The 13611-nt window shown below is 43.2% G+C and overlaps 1 protein-coding gene across 1 annotated transcript in view; it reads left to right on the forward strand.

The window, feature by feature from the left end:
• LOC126403253 (cadherin-4-like) overlaps nucleotides 1-13611 on the forward strand; it is a 329744-nt gene that overhangs the window by 236545 nt on the left and 79588 nt on the right. The gene's annotated exons all lie outside the window — the stretch shown is intronic.

Below are 13611 nucleotides of genomic sequence, written 5' to 3' on the forward strand. Positions count from 1 at the left end.
AGCATAACTGGTTTGTTCTCCACATCCTCGCAGATGAGTATGTTGTGTTCCCCTTGGTGTAATTATAGCCACAAAATCTTAAGGTATTTAAACAGCCATGATTGGTCCCGAGAAGTTTTCCCTTCAGACACAGGACGGGCTCCGAAACAGCTAAGCAGCTAAATTCTCCCACAGTGTGAGGTCCATTGGGTTCACAGTGAAACGAATGATTATTTCTCCTCCTTCCTTTCCTTTATAAGGCCATTTCAGAAAGGTTACTTGAAGTTCAGTACTATTTTAATAGCTCCTTTATAACAATACAATTTGTCACAGAATCTTTACTGAAGCCATAACTCTGGGTCTCCTGTGAGATATAAAGAGAGAGTATGAAAAGCTGCTATTCTGAGGCCGCAAAGTACAACACAGTAGTTCATCCCTCATGCCTGGTAAGGACACGATGGTTTAAACTTAAACAAATCAGGGGTAATAACATAAAAAATAACACGCATTTATGTCTAAACAAGCAGGAATATACAAATAGTAACACTTCAGCTGTTGGAGCCTAATCATTATTCAAGAAACCTGTCCTCATTTAGCATTCAAGATTTGAATGTGGCAACAACAACAACTGACTGCCATCACTGCAAATTAGATTTCTGCAAAACTGCTAGTTTTGATAAGTACAAAATATAAACACAACATGTTGAGGGTTGGAGGTCGAGCCTGTACAAGCCTGTCTGAGAAAAAAGAAACATGAATAAATAAACGTTTGTGCAAATGTGCTGTTGTGCAAAGGCTGGAGCTGCCGAGTGCTTAAAATTCAGAGATTCTGTCACAACAGTATACTCAGTTTGTCTCTCTCTCATAGCAAAGCTCCAGACTCTGAGCTTGTGGTGCGCGCTGTAATTCATCAAAAAACATCATTCCAGGAGACCGCTGCTTCATTCCCTGCTCCCACTTTCCTCCTCTCTTTATCTGGGATATCTAGCCATCAGCTTTTCCTCGCTGTTTACAAAACTCTCACAGTTTATCTCTTTTGGGTCTTAAATTGTGCAAAAGAAGCATTTTTTTCCCCTTTGTTTCTGTTCTTTGTTTTTCTACCGGGTTTTATCCAATCCCCAGGGAAAAGCCTGGGGAGCTGCTTGAAGGAAACTTTTTTCATGCTCCTTTTTTTTCCTAAGTGAAACAAAAATATCAAGTCAAAGAGGGGAGAGTTTGTAAGTCTTTGTTTTGGAGTTGCAGTGCTTCTACAGCTGGAGTGTGTCCCATGAGCCTGGCACAACCTGGCACTCTCGTCTGAGCCCGCTGAGCCCCTCAGTAGTGCTACACTGGCCATAAACCGGTCAGACAGTTTTGCTGTCTCCATGAGCTGGTCAGAAGCAGAGAGAGAGACAGAGGGGACGGGGCAGGGAGAAAGGGAGAGGGTATCAAAGGGACATTTGGAAGTATAGTGTGCAGCCAAACACAATCCACTTTGTGCAGTAAATAAGTCCGTCAGGGGCTGGTGGATTGCTGAGAGTGGAGCGTTCAGAGCAGAGGAGAAGTGATGCGTGTTGATGCCTCTGTTGAGCTCTCAGGCTCCCGTCTTTCTCTTTAATGATGACTGGAGGGCAGGCAGGGCCATACTGAGAACTAGAGATTTTAACAAGGAGCCAGCTCTGGGGGGTGAATGGCATGGGAATGATTTTGCCGTGCTTATTGTTTATGAGTTTAGTCCACCTTTATAACCTCTTTAGTCCTCTGTTGAGAATTTAAGCTTGTTTGCGTCTGTTTCATTTCCCGTGGACAAAACTCACTCAACAAATCCAGAGACATATAGCTTCGTCACTCTTTGACATTTAATATGTTAATCGCATTTTCAAGTGGTATATGGAACATGTTGCAACAGAGCTTGCAGTCTTTGTGTCTCTCATCTCCTCTCCTGTCGCCCCCCAACTGTGCCATTACTCAGTGCTCTGTGTGCTGTGGCTGTGTGATGCCTCTCCTAATGGCCTGTGAAGTCAGTCCCTTTCCTAATGGGCTGTTCTGTCATCCAGCGCAGCACTGAGTGACATGCAGGCAGCGGCCTTCCCCACCATCCCACCGCTTTTTCTCCCTGCCCTGACCAAGTTGCCATCAGTTGGACAGGCGGGGGTGACAGCAGCCCTCACCTGTATCTTCGCAGGTCTGCAGCACTGTCACTTTGATCAAGCCAGCACAGGATCGGGCAGGTGTCAGGACAGAGGCCCTACTGACTGGCCTCTGAGCCTGCAGCCTGACAAGGCTCGGGGGAAATGTTGACTGCTTAGGTAAAGTCTTGGCAGAACTGTACTCCCATTGCTCTCTAAAGCCAAGACAGTGTCAGAGCTCAATGAGATGTTATTGACTGCTTTTTATTAATAGCAGCGCTGAAATAATTGCTCCAGCGCTTCACAGTCTTCTCCTGTACATCAAGTAGTGTAGTGTGCTTGGTGTAACTCTGGCTTAATATTAGACCATATCAGCCTGTAGTGTCACAGAGTTGTTCTGAATGTAGCCTGGTGTTAGCGTCACAGATTTTCCCACCTTTTTGTCTTCCAAAATGATGGAGAGCAGTGTTGTGCTTCCTTACATCCACATGTGGGAAGAATAGAGTAATACTTAAGTAAATGTAGTCACCAAAATATCTAGTACGAAGTTAGAGATCAAAAGTATTTACTGAAAAAAACAGTCTGAGTAGGGAGTACCTTTATTTTTACCAGCGCACTACTGTCTTTTTTTCAATTATTTTATTTTACAATTGACATATTTTCAACTACAGATGGTCTTCCTCTGTTAAAGGTAAAAAAGTGAACATATATACACTGTATTCATGGTGAGTTTGTGATGAAATGTGCCATCATCTCCTGATTAGACAATCTGAAATACATACCCAAGGACAGTATGACAAGTGAAGTGGTTAGTACAGTCACAAAGACGCACTCCATTAGCTCAGATGTTTACATTATGCCAGAAAGCAGGAGAAGTAGCAGTTTTGAAACATGATGCATGACGGTGCATGCTAATTCATATATATTAAACTTATTACCATTTATGCTGTTGGAATTCATGCTATTTGAAACAGAGCTTTGATTCTCTGCCCGAACCACCCACCGGGTCCAGGCCAGGCTGTTATTTCTCAAAATTCCCTGGGGCTTGTATCAGGTCGGGTTAGCTCCAATTTCCTGATGTTTTTTTTTTTTTTTTGTGCAAATGCATACATTATAGTCTGTGTCATGTCATGAATAATGTATTGGCTGTGTTGGAGAAATGCTATACAATCTCAGTTTTATATGTTTATATAAATGGCATATGACAGTTTTAGGCTGTGCTGAACATTCAGTAAAAGAAGGCGCAGGCGGAGTTTTTGTCATAAATATGTTACACTGCAGTGACTTTAGTTGACTCTAGCTTGTAATAAATTTACAATTTACAATGTAATTTCTGGCGCTCGGCCCCAAAAACTGTTGCCATAGTTTGAGCTGGAGTTGTGCTTGGGCAGAAACTATGCAGGTTCACGTTTGGTCGGGCCTAATGTTTTTTCTTTTGGCCTAATCATAGCTCAATCATAGTAAGCTTTACGCTGACAGTGGAAAAGGGAAAAGGCGAGGCCAAGGATACTTTAGCCCTTTTTACATGGAGATCACACTATAGGGCCGCTACAAAATGTCCCTTCTAGTGTCTCCACTGAGAGAGCGGAGTAGGAGGAAGGTTCCTGTAAAGTTACCAGGCTCTGTATATGACGTAATCGTTGCGTGACCATTTTGACCGGGGCGACGTAGGGGTGTAGGGGCGTATGGATGCCGTTAGCCGTTAGCGGTTAGCGGTGTCTGTAATAACTCCGGTCACAGTCCGTGAAAAAAATATTTTTTCCAGCGGATGTCTTAGTTACAACATGATTGAGCTAACTGGAGTAGTTTCATGTCATATCCAACAACAGGAGCCTTTTAACAGATGATGTCCTGATGTTAGCTTTGCTGCTGCTGTTAGCTGTCCGTGTCAGCTGATGCTTTCTAGACATCGTGATTTCCCAAAACTGAATAAATACCACACATAGCAACACAAAACTGCTTTGCTAGCTCAATCATGTTGTAACTAAGATATCCGCTGGAAAAAATATTTTTTTCACGGACCGTTTATTTAGTTATTACAGACACCGCTAACAGCTAACAGTTAGCCCAGCTAATCTACGATAACCATGATGTTATTTACAAAAAGTCACATCCCGCCTTGAGTATATCCAATCAGCACCAAGTAATCCCCAAGCCCCAGCCAGGAGTTTCTCGGGGCCGTTCTGAGTACCTACTCCGAGGCAGGGACTTATTTAGCCCCTGTAAAACTTCCGGAACTCTGTCCTTCGGGGGTGGTTCCTGCGGTGGAGACACGCACCAACGGCCCCGGCCCCGTAAAATTACCCCGAAGTTCCTGCAGTGGAAACAGGCCTTATGTGATGCCTTTGTATTTTTACACACCATCATGCCACTCTGGTGTGTGATTTTAGAGAGCATGCCGGCATCACAGAAACAAAAGAGGCGTGACATATAACTGAACAGTGTTGTGTGACATATAAAATACGTGTCAGCAGCCCTTTATAAAAAATAACAATGGCATTAACATTACAATAACGATCATTTACCATTCATGTTACATGGTGGTTGATCTTGTCCTCTGCTCAGAGGGTAAGGAGCTCCCGGACCTCACTGTTTTCCCAATTTGCAGACATTTTTGGCCCCTGTTCTTCTTTGAGTTAGCTGCTGACTGCTGCCAGCTTCTTTTTTAAGCCTCCTGCGCTTGGGTCACACACATAGTACATCTTCAAAACATCACATTCGTCCCATCCGTAGTCCTGTCCTGCCAGCTGTTCCTTCCACACAGCCATCGTTTCAGCGCTGTTACCACCCCCGCAGATGGCTTAAAGATGAGACAACTCTGTCCCCCCAGTCTGCGATTGTACCATTTCGACAGAAGAATAACAGTGGGAAATTCCCGTCTTCAAGAGGCAGTGTAGAGGAGACTTTTGTCTCATATGAGCTACCCTCTGCTCCTAAAGTCATTATTCTGCTATGAACAAAGTCCTGAAGGTGCGTGGCTGTGGTAGTAGAACAGATGCAATGCAGTGCATAACACATAAGTGCATATTTTCAAAAACATCTACTCAACTAAGAGTAAAAAGTGTGCAGCATTAAAAGTAGTCCTACGACAAAGTTCGTCGAACTGTAACAGACTAAGTGTAGCTTATAAATCCCCCCCTCTGCTGACAATATACAAATACAAAAGACAAAATCTTTCAAAGAGAGCCATGTTGAGGAAAGAAACACAAGACTGTTCTAGAGAAAACAAAGGGAGGAAAGGATCCAGAAAGACTAAAACAAAGAGTGAGGAGAGCAATTTTTCACAATAAACAGGTGTTCTTTGTCGTTCTCTTTCTTCTGCGGCCAAACAGCCATCAATAGCATGTAAGGGACATTGATTTTTCACAGAGGCTTTTTGAAACCTTCCATTGATCCACACACTTCTCCTACGGCAGAGAGGCATCGATTTCTTCTGCTCCGGTAAATAAAGACTCAACGTAACCACCCCACCACCACCGCCGCCGTCACCACCACCCAACTCCCTCTCCCTTAACCCTCTATTAGAACAGCCGTCAGCAGAAAAATGAACAAAACCCTGATGAAACAACAGTTTAGCCAAGGAGCAAGATAGGGTATGAATAAATGTTTGTCCAGTAAAAAGCCTTTTTTATTGCACTGTTCGCTGACTCTCGTCTGTGAGATAATAGAAAGTGTGAGAGAAAGAGAGAGCAAGATGTGTTGGGTTTTTTTGGGGGTTTTTTCAGTCAGAGTTGCTGGTGCAGGTGAAGTCATGGCACTACATCAGAGAGATGTTCTCATACACAGTGTCTGACTGTTGTCTGACTGACTGCCATGTGATGCCATTGGGCTCAAAAAGACTTATACTCAAAAAGAGACATCTGTAAATCAGTGGTTACATTTTTTTGAGGGTCACAACCTCGGGACTGACTCATTTCACAGTCAGGATTTGATCCCTTTGGTCCGCTAACATTCCTAAAGTTTCATAGACCTGCACGATTAAATCTTTGTGACCCCATTCCAGTTAGCAGAGCGCTTAACCAGAAGTTAGCTGCTCAGCTGGCCAGGTCTCTGTGAAGGGGTCTTTAACATTTTTTTCTTTCTTTTACTTTCAGTATGGTACCTTTGGAACCAAAAGTGACCCTTTTGACATGGTACCTAGACCCTAGCGTTTCCACCGTAAACAGTACCCTTACATGTGGGCGGGGTTGTTGTCACTCACTGCTCCTTCCAGCACTCAATGTATTTCCTAATTACCAGTGACACAGAGAAACAACTGCACCTCGTTTATCGTCCACAGAATGAGGCTGTACACCCACATTTTCAGACCAAAATAAAACAGTGAGAGTCTCTCTCCATGGGATAAAAAAAATAGCAGGTTTGTATATTTGTTCCTTCTCAGGCAAGCTCAGATCGTCTGCTCAGATCTGTGTGCTAGGTACCCAAACGGGGGTGACCAAAAATGGGGACGGTACGGAACGGTTCCATTGGTACCATCCACAACTTTTCATTGTGGAAATGGAAAAAAAGTGTACTGAACTGAACTGAACCGTACTGCTCGGTGGAATTGGGGCATTAGACCCAGTTTAGATTCAGTAGAATGAATGGTTAAGTTTCACTTTTAGTGCGCTTGACGTTCTGCTGCTCCACCTGTGCTAAGAGTGCACACTGTGGCGGACCACCACATATAAATGAATGTGTGGGAAACCCTGCTACAGCCAGTGGTGAACTAGCTTAGCATTAAGATTGAAAATAGTGGTTTAGGTACTGCATAAATAAACAAGAAAGATATAATGTGTTTAAATGAGCTATAGACCAGCTGGCAGGTGGATTTTGTTACCTTTGGAGCCGGGCTAGCTGTCTGCCCCTGTTGTCTCTATGCTGTGTTTATGCTAAGTTACTGTAGGCTAGTCATCTCCTGACTGTAACTTCATGTTTCATGGACAGATGGAACGGTGGTATTGATCTTCTCATCTAGCTCTCGACAAAGCAGCAGCTAAGCCTGTTTCCCAAAATGTCAAACAACTCCTTTGAGACTAACAAGATAAAATATGACTTGAAGCACTGCTAGTTAGCTTTTCCCTTACATGGGACTTTCTGAGGTGTATCTAGACATCTACAGAAAGTACAAAAGCCCCTTTTCATCCTTTTGTCACCCTCTCTTTTCTTGTAATTGTTCACCCATTGCATCATTTTTGTCCTTGTCCTAAGTCCTCTCTCTTCTTTTCAGCCGCTCTTCTGAAACCTGTTGATTCACTTCTAAGCCTCCACTGCTCTGGGTAATATTTAATGTTTGTCTAAGAGAGATATTATTTTGAGAGAAGACATTTATTTTGAGAGCTGGGATGTGAAAATGTTTTATTGGATAATATTTCTTTGTGAGAAATTTTCTCTTTCATATCTATGTCTTCTTTTTCTGCCGGCTGTCCTTGAGACAGAGATGCCAGATATTCCGATAAAGTGTGGCTGCATCCCTCAATAATCACAGGACATTATATTGACAGCAATACTGGGGAGAGAAACAGCAGCTGTGAGAGCAATAAGCCAAATAAATGGGTACTTGTCTAAAGCCCTTTATTGACTGATATGAAGAGAAAGAGGTTTATTTGATATCCTGCACTTTTATCGACAAGTCATTAATACCAGTAATTTGTTGTAGCCATTTATTTCCTAGTAGCAGCTTTCAAAGAAAATATGTCTAATGCCTGCATGTTAAACAGAACGCAAAACACCGACATTTGTATCTGATTTGATGTGTGTTGCAGTGCATCTGGTTATGTTTACTGTACTCGCAGCAGCACCTGTGCTCCAGTTTCTACATCTCTCTCCATGGAGCGCATCGAGAAAAGTGTTTTCTGAGCAGAATGAGAGACCCCACCCCCCCACCCCAACCCCCCCGCACCCCCTGAGGTGTCTGCTTTCTCCTCTGCGTACGTTTACCAGTGATTAATGACTGCTCCGCTTCACTGACAGACACGGCAACAACAAAAACACCAGAAAGACAGACAAAAAAGAGAAAAAAAATCCAAAAGAAAAGGAGGAACAAAAAGCAACATACTGTACAAGTGAGCTGGAGCTGATTGCATTGGAGAATTTGAGGGGGGACAAAGACGGGTGCGTATGATTGAGAATGAGCAATAGAAAGAAAGGAAAAAGGAGCGAGCGAGGGAATGTAGGGCTAGACCAGGATTAGAGGCACGTCTGTGTTTGTGTTTAGGTCTGATAGACTTCCCGGAGAACTGCTGTTCATGGCCTCTTCCCTCGAGTCACCCACCACCCAGCCAACACCAGCACTGCGTTGCTCCAGTATGCCCCCTTCATCCTTTTCCGCTCCCTCCTGCTGAGACATAAGGTCATGAACGCACATCACAAACAAACATACACATGCATACACAAGCAGAGAGAAATGACTTGTCCTACACAGGCAGCAAACAAAGGATCAGTAAAGCACATGTGCTGCGTTGTTGCCTTTGTATATGCTCATTGTTTGGGGTTTTGTTTGGTCGCATTTCTGCTTTATCCCTGAACAAAGAAAAAGCTAAGCCAAAAACACAGGACTCCATCTTGTTTTTTTTAAATCTAGTCCACCAGAGAAACCGCAGGATGGCGAAACGCATGGATGCGAGTATTTAAGGATCAGAGTCCGATCCAGAGCTCGGTCACTAGGAAACCACATTGCTGCCCATATGGAACGCTTTACTAATGTTGAACTGCACAGAAGACGTCTTCTGGGCTAAATAAATTCAGGCTGTGAAAACACTGAAATGTGTGGTTACACTAAGTCTATCAAACACATGAACTGTACAGGATGTGCACTGCTGTATATGTATTCAAGCTTATTTCGTTCGGGGCTATGTTTTGTCTTGTCTTCTTTCGATGTTCTTGTGCACTGCTAAGGTCCTTTTCTTGGCAGGCATACAACTTCAACACACATACGCTCACTTCACACACTCACACTACACAAACTCCATCAAGCCAGGAAAGAAAAGAAAGAAACAATAAACTTCTTTCAGATTTGGGTGGACCTCCCGTAGTGTATGGAGAGGGAGGAAAAAGGAAGGCGAGACCTTGGTCCACTCTGGGGGAAGAGCGCAAACAGCCGGGTCAGCATCTCATTTGCTCTTTGTTTCAGTCAGTAACACGTTTTGGCTCTTGGCTTTTTGTTTGATTTCCCCTCCTGAAGAATTCACACAAAGTAAAGTGAGTTTTCTTCCAGCACAAACAACCCCTGTTTGGAGACACTGCAAATCATTTGGCTAAATGTACAGTTTGATATGTATTGATCCTCTCTTTTAAGCCTTGCTTTTGTTAAAGCTCTATGGGCAGCAGTGTTTGAAGGCCGGTTAGTTGGTAAGTCCATTGAATCCAGACTAAAATATCTCAACACTTATCAGATGGATTGCCAAGAAATTTAATACAGGCGTTCATCATCCCCAGAGGATGAAGCTTACTGACATTGCTGATCCTCTGACTTTTGCTCTAGCGCCACCAGCAGGTTGACATTTCAGTTTTAATAGCATTTTATTCAGGGAAAATACCCATGCTGACATGCATATGTGTTACAATGATCAGCATAGGTTATATTTATGGCCTTTATGCTACAGATCAATTATATGACATGGACAGATTTCAAGATCAGCAGATGGATTTAATAGTAGTTTGGCTGTTGAAATAATAAAGATGCTATCACATATATTTGATATGATAAAATCACGTGGTTGGTTTGTTTGCTTTCACCACAAATGAAACACATCCAGTCCACTTGGAAGGGGACCAGATCCACCCTTTCAAGATGTCCCGATGCACTTGTTTTGTCCACACCAGTGTTTCACATTGACCGCTTTCACATCAGCGCAAATTAACCGTACTAGCCGGGCAAATGGACCCTTTTTTTTGCCTTTAATGACAGCAGAGGATGGAGAGTAAAGGTGGAAAAGAGGAGGGGCATGACATGCAGCAATGGGCCATGGATCAGAATCCAACCTGGGCCACTGCAAAGGACTACGTGGGGAGCACACCTTACCAAGTGAGCTTGAGGTTTCCCTGATATGAGTTTGTTTTAACCGAACCAAACAGATTAGGGCCAGTACATAGGCCATGTGGTTTGCACATTCCCAAGTGACGATTTTCCAGGGTGTGATGGCTGTGCCCTGAATTAAACAAAGGGTGAACGATGAAATGAACATATCCATTTGGTTGGAACACGCAATCACAGCTGTCAGATATCTTTCCTTTCTTCCATAAATATCAGTAAATTTGAAAGAGAGGTTGATAATTTATTGGTGCACTACCCAGAGCTTTACATTTGTCCCACAGACAATCTTTTAGGCTTAATACACACTTACAAAATAACACCTAGAAAAAGATCAGATCCAAACTCGGAATTTCTAAGTAGGCTATGATATGGTGCTGGTTGTGGTCGTTATTTCCAGGCAGTGTATGGCACTGCACGTGTCACGGCCCTTACGGCCAGAACACATGAGATGAGGTCATGGTGCAACACGTCTGCAGCAGACCACGTCCATTATAATCCATTAAAGCTGCTACACTGACCACGCAAGCCATTCTTGCCTGCACAGAGTCTGCTCAGTGTTAATTTTGTCATCGCTGGTCAAATCGTTTTCTCTATGCGGGGCTCCGCAGCCCTCCAGCAGGTACGAGCTACATACAACTGTGAAAAAAGCGAGTACAATCTGTTTAAAATGTATAAAAGTGAGTACCTCATTGCACCAGAGGCAATGCAAAGCAGCAGAGCAACCTTGTGGGAGCTTTTACGTTTCACATTAGAATAAATCAATCAAATCAATGCATCCTGTTGTTAAAACGATCCAGCTAATTAATTCAGTACCAGTTAATGTAGCCTATGCTTTCAAACCCTCCATAACCAACTGCATTATCACTTAGTAAAACTCAATACACACACAGTGAAGGTGGAAGCAACCACATGCTGCAAAGATGGGGTCTGTATAGCAGGTAAAAAGCTTCACCTGTGTGACATGCCGCTGTCTGTGCCCATATTTCAGCTGTTAGTCTTGTTTACAGTCAAAATCTCAGATATCACCTGTTTTAGTCTTGCTCGAGTACTTCACCCTTGACACATGCAAGTGCAAAATATAAGTATTCAGATACGAAATTTCATTTATTTTTTTTTAGAAGTCTGCTCTTGTGACAGCCTTGGGTGAAGCTGGACAGCCAGTCCTGACTCCTGATAGCAGGAGTAAAACGACAGAAGAGGTTCAGAGTGCTTTACATTGTTACTCGTGCTAATGGAGTCTTTGGATGGAGGAACATGCTCACTCCTGTCTTTTTTGACAAGTCATAAATGAAACATTTGAACATAAAAGCAATTTGACCATCTTCTGAAAAGCGTGAGACTCGAGTCTTCAAGAGTAGAGGTGAGCACCTGAGGGCACACCATTTCACGCAAGGAAGTGGTCGAGGGCGATCATGAAAAAGGGAGGAATAGCTTAACAGACTCTCCCAACGGCTCCATTTCTGTATGCTTAGATCTGATTCTTGTTTCTCTTCAAAGATCCACATTTTCCCTAAGAGCCCGAACCCTCCACTCTTTGTAGAGTAGTCTTGTCATGGCTTATAACAAATACCTTATGAACTTCATTTCCTTTCCTCTAATGAAATTAGTGAGATCAATGTAATTACATTTATCAGCCCCAGGAAATGAAGTCTCCCACAATCTCCTGGTATTGACAGGAAAAACAAATTGTTACTAGAGTCATATATTTGTCAAGAGCATTTGCCCTTTTGTTTTCTGTTGTGTTCAGGGAAGTGAGACTGAAATGTAATTTTCACTCTTTAATATCTCATTATTTTGAAATTAGTGGTGTGAAGTCCCGGTAAACATGTTCATCAGGCGTACTCAGCTACCGTTTCATTTTCGAATTTCCAGCCATGGCCTTGTTTCGCATTCCCAGCCTGGAGCTGCTACTACCAAAGCTTTACAGTAACAAAACAACACAAAAAAACTGCCTCAGCCACCCACTCACTCATACAGGCACAGATGCACACACACATAGAGATAAGCACACACATGTTCACAAATCCCTCCCCCAACACATTCCTCTCTGATATGACATCAGGCAGCACCAGGCGGGTTCCCTCCTGGGTTCAGTTGGTGTTAAATTAAACAGTAAATCATCTCACCAAAAGACACAAGAGTTATGTGTGAGTCAAGGGCAACAGTTCTGGGCTCTTTAATAGGAGATGAGGAGGACTTTATGAAGGAGATAAATAACAGCTTAACAAACAGCCTCTGTCTGGTCCCCTGGAGGTTGGCCCCGGCGACCCTGTGGATCAGTAGGATGAAGGAGAGCCAAGATTCTCTTTTCCTCTGAAGACATGAAAAAATAATGTGCAGTGAAATTGGAAGAAAGATATTCAGAGGGGGACTCGGGGAGGTGGGGACCAGTGAGGGTGGCGGTGATAGCTGGTGATATGAGACAAGGTCGGTCAAATAGAAAGGACAGGTCGTCAGAGGGATTGGCAGTAAGACAGACAGAGGGACAGAATGACCGTAGAGAAGAGAAGTAGATACATAAGAAATCGCGCAAGCAGATCAAGCAGAGAGGAAGAAAAAGATGGCAGGCATGGCGGTCGTTCCATCAGGCAATACTTTCCTCCCACCTCTGCTCAGTAATGTTTGCCTGAGAGACACACCTAACAGAATAAAATCTGATTCAACACAAAGCAACAGCATTTAGAGCAAATGAAAGAAAAGAGTAATTGCGAGGGGGAAAAGTCCTTGGGCATGAGATTGAATTGAATCGAAGCGCTTTTTTGGATGCAAGTCATGTGATGTAAAATTCTAATCTCACTTAATGTGCTTGTATTTTTCCATTTCCCCCCTCTTTGGCTCTTTCTTTCCTGGAGGTAAAATCAAAAATCGAGGCCTGCACCAGAATAATCTGATCCTATTTACTTTGTCATTTAAAATGAAAGGCCTCCGTCAGAATCTTTTCATGCAAGTATAATGGATACTGTCATGGGGTGATGGTGTTTTTGTATGCTGGTAAAACCTTCTGAACCACACACACACACACACACACACACACACACACACAGGGAGCACATAAAGACACTCATGAAGATCCGGTGCGAGCAAGCATGCATCAGCACAGTGCATGTGTGTAATAAAACTCCTCAGTGCGCAATGAAATGCTTTACAGCATCTCAAGATGAAACGGCTCCTAAGATAAACAGTTTAGCACTGGATAAAAAGTTGCTGTTATTTTATAACTCGTCCTTTAAGTTTGCAGGTTGCTCATGGCTTCTCGCTTATGAGCATTTTTGGCCAATACTCCCTGATGCTGCTTTACACATTTTTATTTGCTCTTCATTTTCAGGAGAAAGGAACATTTCCTCCCAACGCTCTATAAAAGCTTTAACATCCCACATTGTTCATAAAACCAGAGTGATGCATAGCTCTTTGCAGAGCGCCTGGCATCGCAGCATACAGGGGACAATGTTATGGTTCATCCGAGGCCGTGCAAAACGCTTCTTTATATAAGGTGATTTGTTCTGGTTGCTA

Source organism: Epinephelus moara, chromosome 16 (genome assembly GCF_006386435.1).
Source record: "Epinephelus moara isolate mb chromosome 16, YSFRI_EMoa_1.0, whole genome shotgun sequence".
Lineage (NCBI taxonomy): Eukaryota > Metazoa > Chordata > Actinopteri > Perciformes > Serranidae > Epinephelus > Epinephelus moara.